Here is an 18645-nt window from a genome sequence, read left to right as displayed (position 1 = left end):
CCTCAAGTAGAAAGAAGGGGTGACATTCTGTTTTAAAGTGACCGTATGTTTGACCCAGTTTGGCGATGGCCGTGTCATCACAATTGTATCTTGCTGCTGTAGGCTCTTGCAGCCTGACAGGCGGAACAAGTTGTTTTAGCTCACAGAGCTCATCTGTCACACTGAGCAGCTTGCAGGTTTCTGTTATCTGAATGAAATGTGGAGCGAGGACTTCTCCCTGCTCCCTGCCTATCAGCATAGTCAGCAACCGGCTCACACCCCATTCACATGTAATGAAATGGTAGAAGAAGAGAGAATTAAAAAAAACTATTTCCAGAGATGCAGATGTAAGCCACATTTAATAATTAAATGACATGTGGTTCAAAAATAATAATTAAAAAGAACATGTACAGGAGCTAGATGGAAAGTTAATTTCCAAAGAAGAATTGCAATTTCCTTATCTGAAATGAGAGATGGCAACTTTTAATTGTATATTTAAGACCCAAAACTTAGAACGGTTTTATAATTCGGTAGGGCACTGACAGGCATCTCTTTTTTCATCATGAGCACTTACTTAGCACTTGAAGTGTTCAGACCTTTATTGAGATTTTATTACATTTTCGCAAAATAGTGCATCTAGAATTTTGTACCTTAGGCCAAACCTTGCCATAATCTCTACACTCTTTGTAGTTCTGTGATAGGAGCAATGTTAGGGCACTGAGTTTGTGCTGGTTGCTCTTTGAAGTTCATATGTGGCTGACTTGGCTGCTTTATTGTTGCAATGACCAACTTTTACTTGTTTTGAGAATATTGGCAAAAGATGCGCAAACCGTAATGCTTAGTAAATGCTTATTAGTGTTTTTTCCTATGTTAAGCATAGGAAGAAATTTTTCTAGCCTGTTATGTCTAGTTTTAAAAATGTTTTTACTAGAGTAAAATTTCCAAATAAAACTTCAGCCAGTAACAACTACCAAGTGGTTTCTGTTTGTTATAATAATAGTGATTGTGGCAGTCCACAAACAAAATGATTCACATGTGACACATGTCAGGAATGCCTTCTGTTATTCAAAAATGAGGTAGATTATAGTTGGGGAGAAACCTGTTAATAATGTTTTATTCAGAGTGATGCTGTACAACATTATTCAAAAGGAACACACCAGTTGGAATTTTCATCATGGAAATGATGAGCTGAATCACCCCAGTCTAATGAAAAATAGGACTATGGAATGTATAGTGTATGTATGAATTAGAAAGATATTTCTCTCTTTGGATTTTGCAGCTTCAGTGGAATAGAAAGGGTCGTTCTGTGATCGATGGATTTGTGGTGAATTGCACAAGATCTGAGAAAATGAGGATTGCATTTATCACATCTAAGGGGAATGTCAAAGTGTGTGTCTGCCCATAACCCCATCAGTGGTAAAATGATGACAATGTGCCTTTGGGAGATACCAATCAATATGACTGTTGTAAAGCTCAACAACGACTGATTTCATTCTATCTGATGAGCTCTGGGGGTGGCTTACAGAGCTATGGAAAGGAAAAAACAAAGAAAAACATCAGGTTTGTACCCAAGACCTGCTTTGCAAAAGTTTGAAATAAGTCTCATGAAAATGAGATGAGACATAATGTTCTAGGTTTAAAAAATTAGATAAAGATGTTCAGCTGAATTCTGTTCATCTGGTCATTATAGTCAGCATGTACACACTAAATAATCGTTGAGAGAATGACACAGAACCAGAATGAGTGTGCAATGAACTTTCCAGAGTGCAGTTAGTTGGGAAAACCAGTAGTTCTTGGCCTCCTTAAAAAAAGTGGAAAAGAAAAAAAGAAAGAAGTTGATGATAATTCATTCAGAAAACTCACTGGTTTGCTCAACAGAAATAAATCCTATGATTTCCGACCAGAATAAATCATTGGCAGTGTCACAGATGAAGAATATCCAAAACAAGATCAGAAGTAAAATGTAAGTGAACATGAACGTTTTAAACAGCAGAAAGCTGCTGCTTCTGTCACAAAACCTGGAACATATAAAGGCTAAAATGTATTTTGGGTATTGTTATTCTTTTCCCAGTAAGAACTCTAAAACCTGAATCAGATTTTCTGTGGACAAGAGTGAGGGATTTCTGAGGGAATAACCCAAATGCATGCTGATAAAAACTTGCATATATAATGTATATAGGCACACTTAAAATCTCTCTAGATATTTTCAGCAGTGGTGAAGACAAAAGCACCTGAAATCTGTGGTGCTATTTCCTAACTCTGAAGTTCCTAGCTAGAAGATCTGCAGCTTTGTTCCTTGACTTGACCTGTTTTTGTTGGAATGGGTTTCTTACTACTTATGTAGCCAGCTCTTGCTAGTCTAAATAGTTTGAAGAATCATTATAATTTAGGTGCAATTCTGAAATTAAAGGAGGGAAGAGGGTAGAAGTGGGAGTTTTTTTGGGACCAGTGACAAGATGCAGACAAGGAGTAATTCTTCATCAGTTTTTCCAGGAAGACTGAAGGAAAGACTCAAACAATTTTGGTTTTGCAGAAATTTGTGTTTCTTTTTGTGCTAAACTTAAATAAAAATTGTACCTAGGGTTATGAGGTAGAGACTAATAGTTGTACAGATCAGAAGGGATCACTGAAGTTCTTCCTTTGAACTTCTGCATGGGGAATGTAAATGTCTCTCATTTCCCTCGATAGAGGCTGGTAATGCTTGGCTGAAGTGGATCTGCTGGAAAGCTTCTCTTCATTTGAAGAGACTGAGAGGTAATTCTGTGCCCACTTTCTTTGGTAGTTAGTTCTACCTGTTTGTTAATCATCTTCAGATTAAACTTGGGGTTGTACAAGTTGATCTTTTGTCTGTGTTGTCTCGCTGACATGCAGGGCAGTCCCTCTTAACTTCTGTGGCAAATTGGCATTGGCCAAAATTGCTTCAGCCTTGGCTCCCCTGTCCATGTACAGGACTGCTGAATGAGTTCAGTGTTAGTGACCAAACAATGGGGTCATTAAAGCAGTAGAGGGAAGCAACATCTATTTGTACAGACTTTTTCCATACAGTAGTAGCTGTACCAAATAAACATGATTATTAATGTATAGGCCAAACGTATTTATTATCCCTTTGTAGTCTCAAGTTACAGAAGGAGGATGCTCTAAAGGTAAGTGTATTTCTTACATTGCAGTGACAAGCATTGCCTTACACCCTTTGTGTTACCTTCACAGATCTGCATGCAGAGATTGAAGATAAAGCTGACAGGACAACTTCTTTAGCCACCTATCACTATCAGACAAAAGGGGTGAGTGACAGAGGGAAAATGTAAAGAAAGTTGATATGCTGGAAGTTGATATGCTGAGGGTCTCCAAATCTTAGAGAATAACTGCTGACTTGTGCTTTGTTCACAGTGGTTAAGTTGTGCTGGTGTAGTTATGTTTGCAAAGATTAATGCCAGTGTATTTAAAAATAAATGCACTGGTCCTGCGTCTGCTCCCTTGATTAATAATGCCAGGTGGGAAAAACAAGAAAATTGAAAGTGACTTTTTAATGGTTCTTCTGAATTTGCATGGGGCTTGCTTATGTAGTAGTGTGATCAAGGATTTCTGTGGAAAGCAGGAAATTAAGATAGATAAGGCTGCATAACTGTGGGTTTTCATTGTGTATTGAGTGGGTAAATACCTAAAATTTAGGTCGCAGAGCATAATAGTTATCTGTGTGTATAATATCACAATAACTTTAGTCTTTTAAGATAATTCAGCATTCTGTACTTGCTCATAAATGTATAACATAATTGTTCTTTGATTAATAGCTAAAGTAGAAATAGGTTGGGTTTTTTTGCTAAAAAGAGACTGTATATTACATCAGGCAGCGTGAAAAAACCCATTTTCATCAATAAGCTGTTCTGCTGAGATTCAGGTATCCCATAAGCTTATATTTGTTTCAGCAACTTCATCTTTTCATTTTTCACTTCATCTTTCCCTTTTTCTGTTGTCATATTCAGAAAGTTGAACTGAGATAATTAAAGCAGACTGCAACATAAAAGGAAGATGTAGAAATTCAAGATAGTCACATTATACAGAGAAATTTAAATTGATATGATTTTGTATTGTTATAAATTTTAAATCACTGTGATCAATGGTTTAAAGGCCATTTAAACACCAGATTTGTATAGCCCAGAAGAAGCAAATGTATGCTACGCTGTGGTGTGAGTTTGCTTTTTTTTTCCTGATCATGTTTTCCTTTTATGACATGGTACATTAATTTTTAATATATATAGGCAGTTGAGCTGTTAATAGGTAAAAAAACATATAAGAAAAAAGAGATTGGAGCAAGCAAATATTTCTAATAAATAAAAGTATTTTCAAGGGAAAACATTTAAGAGAAGCTAGAAAGTGGAGGTCTGTATGTGGCAGCAGCACTCTGTAGGTTTACAGCTGTTAGTACCTGTCTAATCTTTTTATCTGAAGTTATCATAGTAACTGTGGTGTTGCCTGCCATAGGTGACCTTGAACCAAATAGCCTCCTTATAATTATCTTTAATTTAGATAGATTTGGCTTCCATTTCTTACTCACACATGCACACACCCAGTTCTTTCTCCTGTTCTTTATTTGGAAACAGGCTGAAAATGTCCATTTGATCCCTCGCAATACCTGCCTCCTTTAGGTGGCACATCTGCACAGCTGCTGTCAGGTGCTGTTACCTACATTAATTGTCAGACTTGCTTTTCCTTGGAGAGATCCTGGCAGGAGGAGAATTCTCTGGAGAGGAGGTGGAGTCTAATTCTGCCCTCATATGAGCACATTTCTTAGATGCTCTAGTCGTGTGGATAGAAACTCACCACACCTTTGTTGTGAACAGGTGAACATGAGCCAGCTCATCCTGAAGCTGCTGTCTTGCCCCTTTAGCTCCGAGTTCAACTCAAGCTGCTATGATTTGCCCCTTAGCATGGGCTACTGGTCTGGGTTTGATGTCAAATTAAGAGAATCGTGCAGTTTTTGTTCAGACTGAAGAGGCAGTTTAGGTCTGTCCTTTGTGGGTTAGTGGGATGTTAGGCACCGGGGCTGGCTGAGCAGAAAATGGCAGTGAAGCCAGTCTGGACTGGAGAACCTTGTCCTTGGCTGTAACGGAATTGCACGTGGTGATCTCTGGGCCTCGTTGAGAGCCTGATTGCTTTGCTTTTGAGCCCTGAGTAGCCCTGGTGAACAGTATCAATTTATCTTTTTGTGAGAACATGTGGCTTGAATTCCTGATTTTCTGGGCATGTTTGTGTTTGAGCTGATGTTGGTCTGGCTCCAGACAGACAAAACAGAAGCTCTGAATGGAACTTAGAGAAGAAAGGAATGAAGGGTCTTTCCTTCTATTTTTCTGTGCTCAGTTTAAGTAATCAGCAGAGGAGTTAAGAATTTTACAACAGTTCTCTTTCTTGTTGGTCATTTTTATAATGTGGAATGTATATTTAGAATCGTTTAGGTTGGAAAGACCTTTAAGTTCATTGAGTCCCACCATTAGCCAAGCACTGCCACTAAACCATGTCCCTAAGTGCCACATCTGCACATTCTGTGTTTGAATATAGGATGCTGGTGTACTTAGAATGTATGAAATATGGGACTTGCTTATCATGTCATTGAGAATTAATTTTATGTACTGTCAGTTTTAAAATAGCCTCAGATTTTCCAGATGGAGGAAGAGTGAATGAAGTAAAAAAAAAAGAATAATAAAACCTTAATCACTGGCATATCACAATCTGGCAATAACAGTACTATTTATTAGGTGGAAAGATGGAAAAGTTCCACTTGCAAAGCAGCAGACTATGTTTTCACAGTTTTTTACTGCTTGCATTGCAGTGGATCTAAATTTGATCAAGTGTCTTTGTCATTGAGAGGCAATAAATGTTTCCCCACTAATTGTTTCTAATGCATTTCTTTTAATTTATTTTGGACATGAGAGTTGGAAACACTGAAAGTTGCTCAGATTTCATGAAAGCGCTGGAGCAATGTTGCCTTGAAATAAAACAGGAGTGTTGAGTTCCTAGAGGAAGAAGTGTATTCCCTGAATGCATTTTTTCCAAACCAGCTCTTTCATATGTCTGAGATTTTTAAGACAATTTTCTCTAGTATTTGTTTACTTGTAAGATGATTGACTTTAATATTTTTCTGGGACCATTGTATATCGGAGGCATCAGAGGGCTTTGAAAATATAATTGCATTGACCAGCATAGATTTAATTTTTTTAAGTAAGTTTTCTGAATTTGGAAGCACCTAACTTTGGAAACCTGCTATGTCCTGTAGAAAGAAGCATGGTAGAATGGGAGTGTGTAGTTAATGTGTCCTTTTTAAAGAGAATATTCGTTGTACCAGAATACCAATTACGTTATTGGCCCTGCAGAAGAACTGAAAGGTGATTGCCTGAATTAAGGTGACATTGGGCGGGAGCGTGATCGAATTTAAGTTCCCTCTTACCAAACACAATTGGTAAGCCCTTAGAATCTCCAAATAAATACTTGTGCTTTAAGGTCAGTCCAGACCTCATGGATTGCTTTTCCTTTCCCTGATAAAAGCAGATGCAAGCATGCCAAATTGCTTTGCTCCGGCTTAACCCCAGCACTATTTGAATTCATAAATGCTACAAAAGGAAAGCTTATTACTGCATGCGACGGTGAAGTGGGAAAATGTCATGCCTACCTAATCTATTTCCTGGGAAGGGGACAAAAATCTTTTTATTCTTTTACTAAGACCAGGGGAATAAAGTAAGGACTGGATGTGATGCTGATAATCGAGGATTGTCTTCCATATTTTGAATTGATATCAACCCTGTATTTTCTGTTGTCTCTGATATATTTTCTCAGAAATGAGACAGTAAAGGAACTTTTTTCTGTATTGAATTAGAATAATATACTGTATTTAAATAGTTTTTTTTTTAAACTGATTTTACTTATTTTTTTTATTATTAAGCAGCTGTTTCTCTGAAGCTCTTGCTTTAAGGTTAAATTTTTCAAACACTGACATATCATTTAGCAGATGAAACAAAGCAGTGCTGCATTTGGGCTGTATATGGTAACCATAGCAGTATTAGAAAGGGCATCAATGAGAGCTTTGCTCTGAATTTATAACAAGTACATAGTTTTAAATAACTTAGACAAGAACAAAACACTCCTAAAATAGAGTGCTTGAGGGGAAAGTAGGTTTTCACACTGTAAACAGTGTTCTTTGAAAGCTGGAAGAAGGAAAAAAAAATACTGTAGAGTATTTTTTTTAGAGCACAGTACACTAAGTTAAATCATTACATTAATTGAACATTTGTCTATTTGCAGTGTTTTTGCTTTGTGGATGTCAGTAAGATGAATGGTTGAGAAAGGAAGTGTAGTGGGTAAAGTTCAAAACAAAGTAATTAACATTCATAGGGTGTAAATTGTGGGTAATGTGTTAAGTTCACTTTCCTGAAACTGGTTTAACGGTGTTATAAACTGCTACCTGTAATTGACTTAGCAAATCTACAAACACAAATTTTGTGATAATATGTTCCTCAAGTTTTAAGTGAGGGTGACTAACATCTTGTATTGTATCAATGAATCTTGTTTTATTTCATCATAAATGAAAAATAGGGCAGACATTTATTAAGCTATTTAGTAGACAGTCTATCTGCCCACTAAGATACTGACAGGATTTTATAGGATGCAGATGGTGGAGGAAAATGTAGTATTTCACTGTTAGCATTTTGTTTCTGATGACAATCAAGTTATTAGGTTGCTGGTTTTCTCACAAAACATAGCATGTGGCTACCTAATTAGATTGCTTTAAAGCCTTTTGGAAATGCTGATATGTTTCTTGCAATCCTTTTGCCTTGGGTTGCTGTTGTTAAAGGCTAACTTCTCAGTCTTGGAAAAAAGGCTTGTTCACTGGGCTAAACATGAAAAATGCATTATGCTTGATGTTCTGCTTGATGCTCTTGGTTTAAGTGTAATGTGCAACAGAATTCTCTCTACACTGTGGCTCTTGAAGCTGTAGCTGCTGGGCAATAATGGCAAAAAGGTGCTCTGATTAAATTTATAGGGACTCTACTTAATCATAGTTGGTAAGAGATTAAACTTTAATCATTCAATTAAAGCTTTTGATGCAACTTTTTAAAAAAGAATATCAGTAATGAAAAAACTTGGTCTGGGTAAGTGTGTGTTGTTTGACACTGCAGACAGCATTGTCTTTGTACAGCATACTGCATATATATTGCACTGGAAGGGTTTGCACTGGAAGGGTAATGAGGTACTTGAAGAAAATGGAAGGATTTTTTTTTTAATATGCTTTAAATTGTCCATGACAATTTAAAGCATGTCCAAGGCTTCACTGTACACTAAAAAGGGAACCCACACTTCTGTGTGAGAGCAGTAAGACTGAAATGTGAGTTTAGGGAATCGCTTACTAAAGGCACTCAAAGACAGTTGCAGAGAACTGAAGTCACCGAGAAGATTTAGTGTAATCAGGGTAAACACAAAACTAAAGTTTGAAACTATTCAGTTGTCTTGTGAGCAAAAGCAGATCCCAAACTGGCTTGTATTTATTGTTTTATTGATTATACTTCTGAAGGAGAGCTACTGAAATGCATCTTTAACCCCACACCACATTTTTGTTTCTCAATCTATTCTTCATTTTCAAATTATTCAAAGAATTTCTTGGAATCTCTGCCAATATTCTCAAAGAAATTATGTGAGCAAGGAAGGTAGAAAATAACCTGTTTGTTCCAGCTGCTGTCCTGGAATACTGTGTCTGGTGGCTGTCTCAGTCTCAGGTGATCTGAGCTGAGTGCTTGCAGTGAGTGTTCAGGAGTGGCTTCACTGTATAGAAACTTAAACTTGGGTTCAGTGCCACAAAGTGAGGATGACTTTTGGCCACATTCCTGTTATGAAATGTTGTAGTCTTCTTGGCCTTTCAAGTGTTGGTACTAATGGTTAGAACACAGAAGCTGCAGTAACCAATTGGTTGTTTTTTCCAATGTCAGCATTCTGTATTCTGCATGAGGAACATAAATCCTTACCGTAATTCACAAGTACAGTTTAAAATAATAGGCAAACCTGTTAACCTGCAGGTAGGAGAACCTGCTTTTTCTTGTTATCGTGAAAATTAGGTGTTGAATAAGACAGCAGTAATCTGAACCTATTATGTTTTATGCTATTTGAGTCAATACTTTATTATAAACATTTGTTTCAGTAGATTCCTCTAGTTAATGCTATAGTAATACTAAGCGCTGTTGCTGTCACTGTTTATATAGTTTTGCAAACTCAGTTTCTTCCAGGAAAATCTTTGCCAGCTTCCAAGCCTGGACAATGCTGAGAGGTCCTAAAAAGGACATTCCCATTTCTTATGTGTTTAAAGACTGATTATAAGAATAAAAATTTAGCGATGAATATAGAATTCCAATTTTATTGGTGAGTAGTAGAGTGCATTTTTTTCCCTCTTCTAACTTAGAAACTGATTTTTTTTTTTCATTTTTTTCCTACCTGACAAAAGCTAATTTAAGCCAACCAGACTGTACATCCAAAATGTACAGAAATTTGGTCCTGTTTACTGAGAATTGCTCCCTGGGTATATCTCAACTTCCCCTCACAGGACTGACAGATGCCTAAATGTAAGAGATTGTTCTTGTCATGGGAGGCACTGACACAAATTCAGTTGCGTGGGTTGTTGGCTCTGTCTGATGTTGTCCCTTCTAATGCTACTGAACAAATCACCTTGCACAAGGTAAGCAGCATGCCCTGTCTGCCTTTTATTGAAAGCTGTTTCTTCTGATCTGTCATGTCATGATATCCTGTTTGAACAGTGTTCTTGAACAGTCAGTCTTGTGTTCAAGCCAAACTTTCACAGCAGTTTTCTGTTGCAGAGTGATCTCCTATGCAGTGTTTGACTGTGGATGAGTATCAGAGGGCCTATTCACTACAACATGAAAGGCTTTTACCTGCTGTGACTAAACCATGTTAAATTGTTACAGACATGCAGGTGTACCATGTGTTGGCAGGAGTACTCGAGCATAAATACCTTTGTTCATTCACCAGGTAATCAAACCAACAAACTTGGTTTGTCTCCTTCATGTGAATTAAAGAAACAGATTGACTTGGGGAGATCTTGCTGAAGGAGCATTTTCTTCTAAAGAAGTTTTGTCTTTCCTTTGAACTATGTTTTGTTCACTATATTTTATGGATCTTCTAATTGCGTGTTGTTCAGAAGAGGTTTACTCTAAACTCTGCATGGCGTGCTTGCAGTTGCATTAAAAGAGAATGTGATAAGCTACAGCTTTGTTGAACTAATTAAGTACTTCCTGGCGTTGTTAGTGTTCAGAACACTTGACAATAGTTGTATTGTACTTTCCCCTGTATGTTTTGAAAAAGCTGTATTGTAGATGATACAAGGACAATTTTTTTGCTAGAGTGCTACCTTCTGTTGCTCTGGTGACCCTGATGAAAAAGCTAAAAAAGACAGCTCTGGTCATTTTTTCTCATTATCAGCTGCCTAATTGAGTATTTCCCTATGTACATTGTACAATAAAGTAATTTTGTAAAAGTAAGGGAAGGAAGACATTCCTGTTGACACTCTTAATCTAGGAAAAAAAGTGTTGGAAGAGAAATCTGCTCTCCAAAGGAGGAAGAAGCATTAACAGTCTTCAAGAGAACTTTTGGAGCAAATACAGGTATGGGCAGCCCTCTTTCTTGGGAGGGGACAGTGTGAGTGAAACTTTAAAACGCCATAATGGCTTATGGATTCTCTGTACACTAGAGTGTCCATACTGCATAGCAACATGTTTGAGCTTGAGTTCTCAGAGCAAGCTGCCATGGGTGGGGATGAGATGTTCACTTTTATTAGAGCTGTATTCTAGTCAAGGCTTTCTCTAGGTTTTTTAGAATAAGTAGGATGTACTTGGGATGTGAAAATGAGATGTTGGTTTGCTTGAGAATGCAATTCTGAGCATCCTGGAGTTTTTTTATTACAATGATGTTTTTACTGTTTTGGTAGACACAAAGAGGTGGAAGGAGCAGAGGCAAAATACAGTTATCTTCAGTCAGATGAAGTAGAGTTAATAATGTATTCCTCTACTTGAAAAACTTCTGAGAAATTTTTCAGAAGATATTTTGATGAGTTCAGAGAGAAGTTGGTGGTATCATTAAATAAGTTGACAACTTCTGTAATCAGCTTTTTGGTATTATAGCTCAAGGGAAAGTCAATAAACTTTGATTCCCAGCATTAATGTAATTATTTTCCCCTCTTTTTTTTTTTCTTTTCTGGCTCCTTCTGCAGAAGACTGCAGTAATGTAATATCAGATGGCCAAAAGCAATTCAGTGTTCAGAAAGGCAGTGTCCCCTAGGATGACGTACAAATGTAGGAAGACCGGGGGTGGAATAAATCATTTTCTCTGATCTTGTTAGGGATGAAATTATTATAGAGAAGTAAACGTAATTCGCTGAATATTCTGTGAGATAGAGAAGTATGAAGCTCCTTTGATTATCAAAGGTATTTTTTTAAAGTTTTTTTTGTTTTTCCCTCACCCACAGTATTTTCCTTTCACAGCAGACGAGTGTGTGTTCATTGCCACTTGTTTTGGTAGTTGTAATATACTACTTTAAGTCAGCTGCTATATTTTGGTTGATTGGGCTAATTTGACTTTAATTTTCAGCTTCTCCTGACCTTGGCCTAGTGAGAAATTGCTTTAAGTGTTTCAGTGAAAAGATTTGCATTGTGTTTCGTATTATTTAATTATTCTGATATTAATGTATTCAATTTCATTCTCATAAGACAATATAAGACAGGTGAGATGAGTGAACCATTACAATATAAATGCCCTGGTGAATAGTATAGGCCAAAGAACTTGCAAATTGACCTAAACCCACAAAAGCTTGATCAACCTCCTGTGAAAATATTCTTTTTTATGGAAAAAAAAAAAAAGAATATTAAAGGTGATGCACTGAATCTTTAAAACCAAACCTTTTCATAGGTTAATCATCAGTGTGGTTATTTGAAGCTGACCAACAGCATTCAGTTGGAGGTGTCAGGTGCAGCATTAAAGGTGTGATTTCAGGTGTGATGTAGCAGCTGTGGTTGTGTAAATCTGCTTTCAGCCACGTGAACAGGCAACAATTAGTAGCCAGCAGAGCAGACTCGTTTAAGTGCTTGTCTCAGTGTAAGTTTGCCGAGAAGTCTAGCACTAAGAACTTTAACTGGGAAAGTACAACTCTATCTAATTCTTTAACTTTTATAGTCTGTGTTTTGAGGTGCGTTGCTTTCCAGTTTAAGCTTGAAGTTGCTTAGAATTATCAGTTATTTTTATGAAGCTGCAATGTCCCAGGTGCTTAAATTTAAGGGTTAAAAAGATATACACAACTGACTGAAGTGTTTATGTTCCAATCTGGGGAGAGACTTGCCTTTGAATAGGGCAGGCACTTTTTTATCTCTTGAATTCAATGAACAGTGAGGTACTGAATTTACTGCTTGGTGGTTACTCTGTAGTTATTCCCTGGGTAAATATTTGTAGAGCTTTTCTCTGCACTTTCTCACCTTACACTTACAGACATCCAGAGAATCAGTAGATTGTGTCATGGTTATTCTCTCCTTTGTCTATCTTAGTAACTTCCCGAGAAAAACAGTCTTAGAGCCTTGTTGGTACAGAGGAACAGCTTTCACAAAGCAGTTACAGGTTTGGATGATGCAGCTGAGCATATCTTATAAATTCCACTCTATGCATTATTATACAGTGAGAATTTGGTGACCTGTAGTAATTATATTGTGTGATCTTTCAAAAGAAGGACCAAGCTCATGTAATTGGCTTAGCTACTTTGAAAAATGGTACTTTTTTGATGTTTAACTTAAACAACTGGTATTTTCTGGCATTTAATAGGCAAAATATTTTACTATGTGTAAAACTGAACCTGGAGAAAGTAGTCTAAATGTTCCTTCCTTGTGGTTTCTCCTTGTTTTTTTCTTATTTCCCTTTTGGAAGAAATTGGTAATTAGAGTAGCAGACCTCTGGCTGATAAGACCTGTTTTGTGTAGCTGTAAGTAGGGTACACTTTGAAATGCTGACAGGCCTTGCATATACCAAGAGCTGATTTTTCTTGTCCTCTGGCAAGAAAGTAAGATCATGATGCTTTATTATTGAGGCAGGTCCTTGAGTAGTGTAACCAGATCTTAGAAAAATTTACCAAATGGAAACTTCATTTTTTGCAGGTAGTAGAACTGTGTTGAACTTCTGTTGTTGTTGTGTGTGCTTTGTTTTTCTTGTGTCACTTTCTTAAAATGGTTTGTTGGTTTGTTTTTTCTGAAGGCATAATTTCACCTTTCCTGAGCATGCATTTTACTCTTTGAAGTTACCATTAGAGTATTTCCTTTGGCAGTATAGTTTATTGGAGCATTAGCAATGCAGTTGAGCCACTGAAAAATGTGGGAGCCATGGGCACACGCGGCTTGCCTGGTAGTTTTGTGTTAGTAACAGGATTTTTCTTAGTGGTCTTTGGTCAACTGTCAGTAATGTTTACCTTGGCAAAAACAAGGCATTGGGAGTAGAATAAGGTATGTAGGTAATACATGATAATAATGATGGTGCTTATTAGCAGATGACACATTTGCATGTGAAACAGATTGGACAAAGAGCTGTCCTGTACAGTCTACTTCTGGAACAGCCAGTGCCAGTTGATAAATAAGTATTTAATGGGCCTAATGACTTTTTGTATGATTTCTTGAAGAAAATCTGTGGTTACAGTTGATGATAGCATCACAGGATTATTTTACGTAGTGCAAAATAATTTTTGCATTTTCTTCTTAGGTATGTGTATATAGAGATCATTAAATTTCTATTCATGGTGCAAACATTTACATAGGTTCAAAATCCTGAATGACCAAGCAAATTTTATTGTTTGGAGTAATCTTCCACAGGCAGTTGACTGTATGACTAATAGAATTACGTATGCGTAAAATTGCTTTTACTGGAGAAGCCAAAATGCAGAATAATAGCTTGTCAAACTGTCATTTGCCAGTTAGAGTGTAGATTTTGTAGTCCAAATTAGGTTGTGTTCTTTTTCTTTTTGTCAGGTCACATTCTAATAACCATATTGTGCATTAAACCCTGTGATTATCTGAACACTTGACAGATGGTAGGATGTTAATTTATATGTAAGAGACAGTGATTGCATGTGAAGCAATGGCATTCAAAATATGAAATAGCAAAATTCCCTTTTTTTGTTATGTCTTCACTTATTTCAGCAAGGTAATTCCAGCAGAGGAATATTTTGTGTAGCTAAACATATGCTTCATTTACTAGTGTTAACAGGTTTCGGAGTTTTGAATCTTAATTTTTATATTGAGAGGTGTTTATATGATGGTCTAATATACAATAAAATTGTAGAGTACAGTGAAAGTAAAAGAGGTTATTATATTTATGAATCTAAAGTTTTTAATATGCATATGTTTTAAGGAAAATGAGATTACTTTTAGGTTTACTTAAGAGTTACCATGATACCCCTGAATTGGCTTTATGATAACACAATTGTCCTAACTTATACTGGAGTTCCATTAATTGTTATCAAAATGAGTAGTTGCTCCTAATATCTTACTTAATTGTAATATTAACTTGTGTAAAATGTCATGGGAAAAAATGTGTTTGAACCTGAAGGATTTTGCCTTTTTTTCTGGATTTGAGACAGTTTAGGCTGTAACATAGAGCTGAGGGAGAAGTGTAAAAAGTGGCACAGCTCAGCACCACACACTCGAAACTTGAAATAACTTTCTAAAGCTGCAATACAAATACCCAAAGAAACAAGCTAAGGTTGTACTTTCCTTTAACAGTGCTGTTTTCAGAAAATTCTTTCTGTCTTTAAATCTTGTCAAGGCATTCCTTGTTCCCTTCAGTTTATTGTATACAATTCCTCTCTACCTGTGGTTCACAGGATTTGCTTAAATGTTACAGATTTCTTATCACTGTTACTCATGTTATCTGCTGGACCTTCAACTAAATGGTAGCACCTTTGAGTTGAAAAACTTTACTTTTTATGAGTGAAAATCCCCAGAATACTTGGCTTTTGAACAAAGAGTTTAAGTTTGTTATTTTTTTACAACTGTGGAAAAGAAAAAGAGGAGGCCAAGTATTAATTTGCTTGAAACTGTTTTCCAGCAGAAGGGAGTTGAGGTAGAAAATCCCAAGTCTTAATGATGTATTTTTGCAGCTCAATTGTCTTTGGCTGAGACATCATTATTATGCATTTATAATAAATCACTGCTGAATTTAGGTATTTGGTAACTCTTGACTTATGAAAGAATATGTTCCTTATTAATGTTCCTTAATCACTAAGAAAATTAGTTTTCTATAAACTGTTTCAGTACACCAAGAAAGGAGTCATCAAGCCCTAGAGAGTGGTAATTACTTTGCTTGAGCCACAGCACCATTGTCTTGTTGTTTTCAGTGTGTGGGAAAGGCTGTGAATTGGTACTTCCAGAGTGCAAACAGCAAAGATGATTTCTGTTGAGTACCTAAGTTATAGAAATTCTTTGTTGGCTTCAGTGCCTGGGGAAAAACGTGGTCATCAGTGTAGTCAATATGTGTTCTGTAAATACTTATTTACAGAATGAATTTTGTGTTAGGGATTCTGGTGAACTGGCAGACCCTGAGTAACTCTTCAGAGTTGATTGCAGTGTTTGTGGCTGCTTGTGATGAGAATCCGAGTTCTATAAATGCATAGTGATAATTCTGTATGTACCTGAAAGAAGAGACATAATATGTGGCCTTTTTTTGTTATTTTTCTTGTGATTTTTGGTATGGTGTGGAGTATAGTTTTAGAGCACCTGAAGTCACTTGAGTACTACTTTTGAAGTGACATTTTATTTGACAGTGAGGTGTGTTTTCAAATAGGAATTATGTTTCAAAGTACTGTTTGAAATACTGAGCTTGTTTCTCTTGCTACAGTGTATCCATCTAAAGATCTCTCAGCATTTCATAAGCATTAATGAAATAAGCCTCACTGCAAGCCAGGTATTATCCCAATTTCACAGATTGCAGGGAGGTTAATTAACTTGCTCAGAGTCACTCAGTGGTCTGTGATGAAAATTGCTTTCTATTTAAAAATGGATTTGTCATCTCATGCTTCAACCATTAGGCTGTGCTTCCAAAATAATATTTGTGGTTGCAAATAATGTTTGGCTTATTATCAAGTTACCATAAGCTTTGTCTATGCAAAAAATTGAGTTGAAGTGACCAAATCAGTTTTAACTTTACCTTTGTACATTCCAACTGAATGGAGTTGGGTTTGAGCTGGATTTAATCTAAAAGAAATTTAAAGCAGGTAAATAGAGACATAAGCTTGGCATTAAGTTTATTTCATATGCAAATTTGTGCTATTTTATGTCAAAGGACCAAGTAAAACTAATGTTCATTATTGGTCTGAGTTTTTAATAGAAGCATTATAATTTCACTTAATCTGGTTTAACAGAAATAGCATAATTTGAAAAGGGAGGGGAAAAGACATTTTTTCAAATAACTTTAAAAGTCCATCAGCTATGTGACCTGTTCATTCCTATTATTTCAGTTGTATAGCGACCATGTTTAATTTTAAAAAACATAAAAATTAGTTTCCTGTTAAGTGTTTTCACTTTCATTAATGAAACATACAAATTCATCTGGAGAAACTTATTACTTTTAAACTATAAAACTTTATTTCTGGGAGAATCCTTCTCTAAAGTTTTGTTGGCTTGGTAGCAAAGAGAGTAATGTAGGAGAGAGGGCTTTATTTTTCTTGATGTTTAGCCTCATTTTCCCTGGTTCTTTACCCAAGTATGCAAATCTGGATGTAAAAGTGTTGATGCTTGGGTCTTAAGAAACCTGCAACTTCTTCACACTCCCACTGTTGACTCTTTATGTGTCCTCTGACAGGTCATTTCAACTGGTTTTAATATAGTTCCTGGATTTACAAAATTGGCATAATGCTTAAAAAATGCTTTGAAAATTTGAAATCTGCTTTGATTGCGAAGGTATTCATTTTATTATAAAAGTGTAGGGTTCTTTTCTAAATGGAATGATCTTTAGTTTTGACTTTAGATTTCATCTAGTAAATCCCAGCTAAATGTAATTCTGTTTAATGAAAGAGACTGGAATTCATCACCTAATTAACAGCACTTGACTTTAGGCACCAAAATGCTGATTTTAAAACAGCTATTACTTTGAAGGTTTGTTTTTTTTTTAAATAAACTATTTTAGGGCATAAAACTTCATTAAAAAATGCCACTTAAATCTCTCCCTATAATTGCTGATTACCTTAATGCAACACCTCTGTAGGGCATGCAGTTTGGGATCTTTTCTTTGAGCATTGCTGCATCTAAGGTACTGCAGTAATGCATAGCTGAGTGTTAAATTTAAACTAATTTTTTGCATGTTCAAATGCAGTAAATTTTTAACATCTCAGTTAATGCATTCAGATGTATATATTTTTTTAGAAATAAGATGTTCAATGAGCCTTTTGGTACTTCCTCCTCATCATCCCTCCTTTCACATTCCTTGATTTTGTTTCAAGGCCAGCATGTATTTGTAGCTCACCGACAGAAGTTTCCCTCAGTTTCTTTCTTTATTTTTTTCGTCCAAGCAATGAGAAAATTTCTAAGATTGTTCTGAAGGTAGTTTTCTACTTAGTGCTGACAGCAAAAATCTGTCTCTTCACTTGTATTTAATTTCCATAAGGACGTTGTGGCCTGTAAGTGCAATATAATATAAATAATGCAACATGCCAACCAGGAAAAAGGGTTTGATTTAATTAATGTTCATCCAACACATTAGTCCTTCATTACATATAATTACTTGGGGACTCTAAGTAGGCACAGCTGTAATATGGCTGGTGTTGAAGTTGAGATTTCTCAATAACGCATCTCATAGGTTACTTTTTCATGTTTCCTTCAAGTTCCCTTCTCTTACTGTTGTGCAGAAAATGACTTTAGTCAGAAGTGGAGTGACCAGGGAATGTTTAGTCTTGCTGCCACTCAGATGTCTGGAAGAGCAGACTGAATAGTTCAGTTACAGGGGTGTTAAATTTATAGCAGGTAAAAGCTTTCTGGTTTTGTCAGACTATTCCTTGAACACAAAGTGATTGCACCCTCGAGGCAAAGAGCCTCAATGAAAAGTAGCTGTACATAAATACAAACTAAATTCCAAACCAAACAATTCCTAAACTTCAAGAACATGTTGCAAAGGAAAGCAGAGTGCCAGCCAAAGGCATATGTCAAGATTTGTCTAATTATATTTGTACTGTACAACAAAGAATAAAGTTATATGTTTCACCAGAGTATTTAACTTCATAGTATTTGTAGTCTTGGTCTTAAACTGCATTGTTGAAAGCATTTATTTGTCACTTTTTGTACATATGAATACTCTGGCAAAGGGACTTAATGATTTGCACTTGCCTTTGCATCTAGCTAATGCTCTTCACTGTAAAAGAAACCTTGTCCAATTGGGTAGAAAATTGTTCTGAGTACCTGGCTGTGCTGAGAACAGAACTTGCTGAGAGTAGCACCCAGATTTTCTGTGAATGGAAGTCCGGTCTCTTCTGTTGATTTATTCCTGAACAGAAATAAATTTTGTGTGATATTGTCCAAAAAAACAAAAAAAAAAGTGCCGCTGTTGAGGGAATAGATATTCAGGTAACACTCTACTTCTGTGGGTAGGACAATATTCATTAGT

At 36.2% G+C, this 18645-nt stretch overlaps 1 protein-coding gene across 6 annotated transcripts in view; it reads left to right on the top strand.

Annotated features, from left to right (window-relative positions):
* FHIT (fragile histidine triad diadenosine triphosphatase) overlaps positions 1-18645 on the top strand; it is a 571496-nt gene that overhangs the window by 13200 nt on the left and 539651 nt on the right. For 3 of the 6 annotated variants that reach the window (XM_059856703.1, XM_059856701.1, XM_059856700.1), the window contains exons 2-3: positions 2668-2733; positions 3187-3260. The gene's annotated coding sequence lies outside the window, so the exon portion shown is untranslated. The remainder of the gene's footprint in view (positions 1-2667; positions 2734-3186; positions 3261-18645) is intronic. The other 3 variants (XM_059856698.1, XM_059856702.1, XM_059856704.1) reach the window with 1 other exon arrangement.

Source organism: Haemorhous mexicanus, chromosome 11 (assembly GCF_027477595.1).
Source record: "Haemorhous mexicanus isolate bHaeMex1 chromosome 11, bHaeMex1.pri, whole genome shotgun sequence".
NCBI classification, from domain to species: Eukaryota; Metazoa; Chordata; class Aves; order Passeriformes; family Fringillidae; genus Haemorhous; species Haemorhous mexicanus.
The sequence above is the reverse complement of the archived record's forward strand: the minus strand, read 5'-3'. Positions and strand labels throughout refer to the sequence as shown.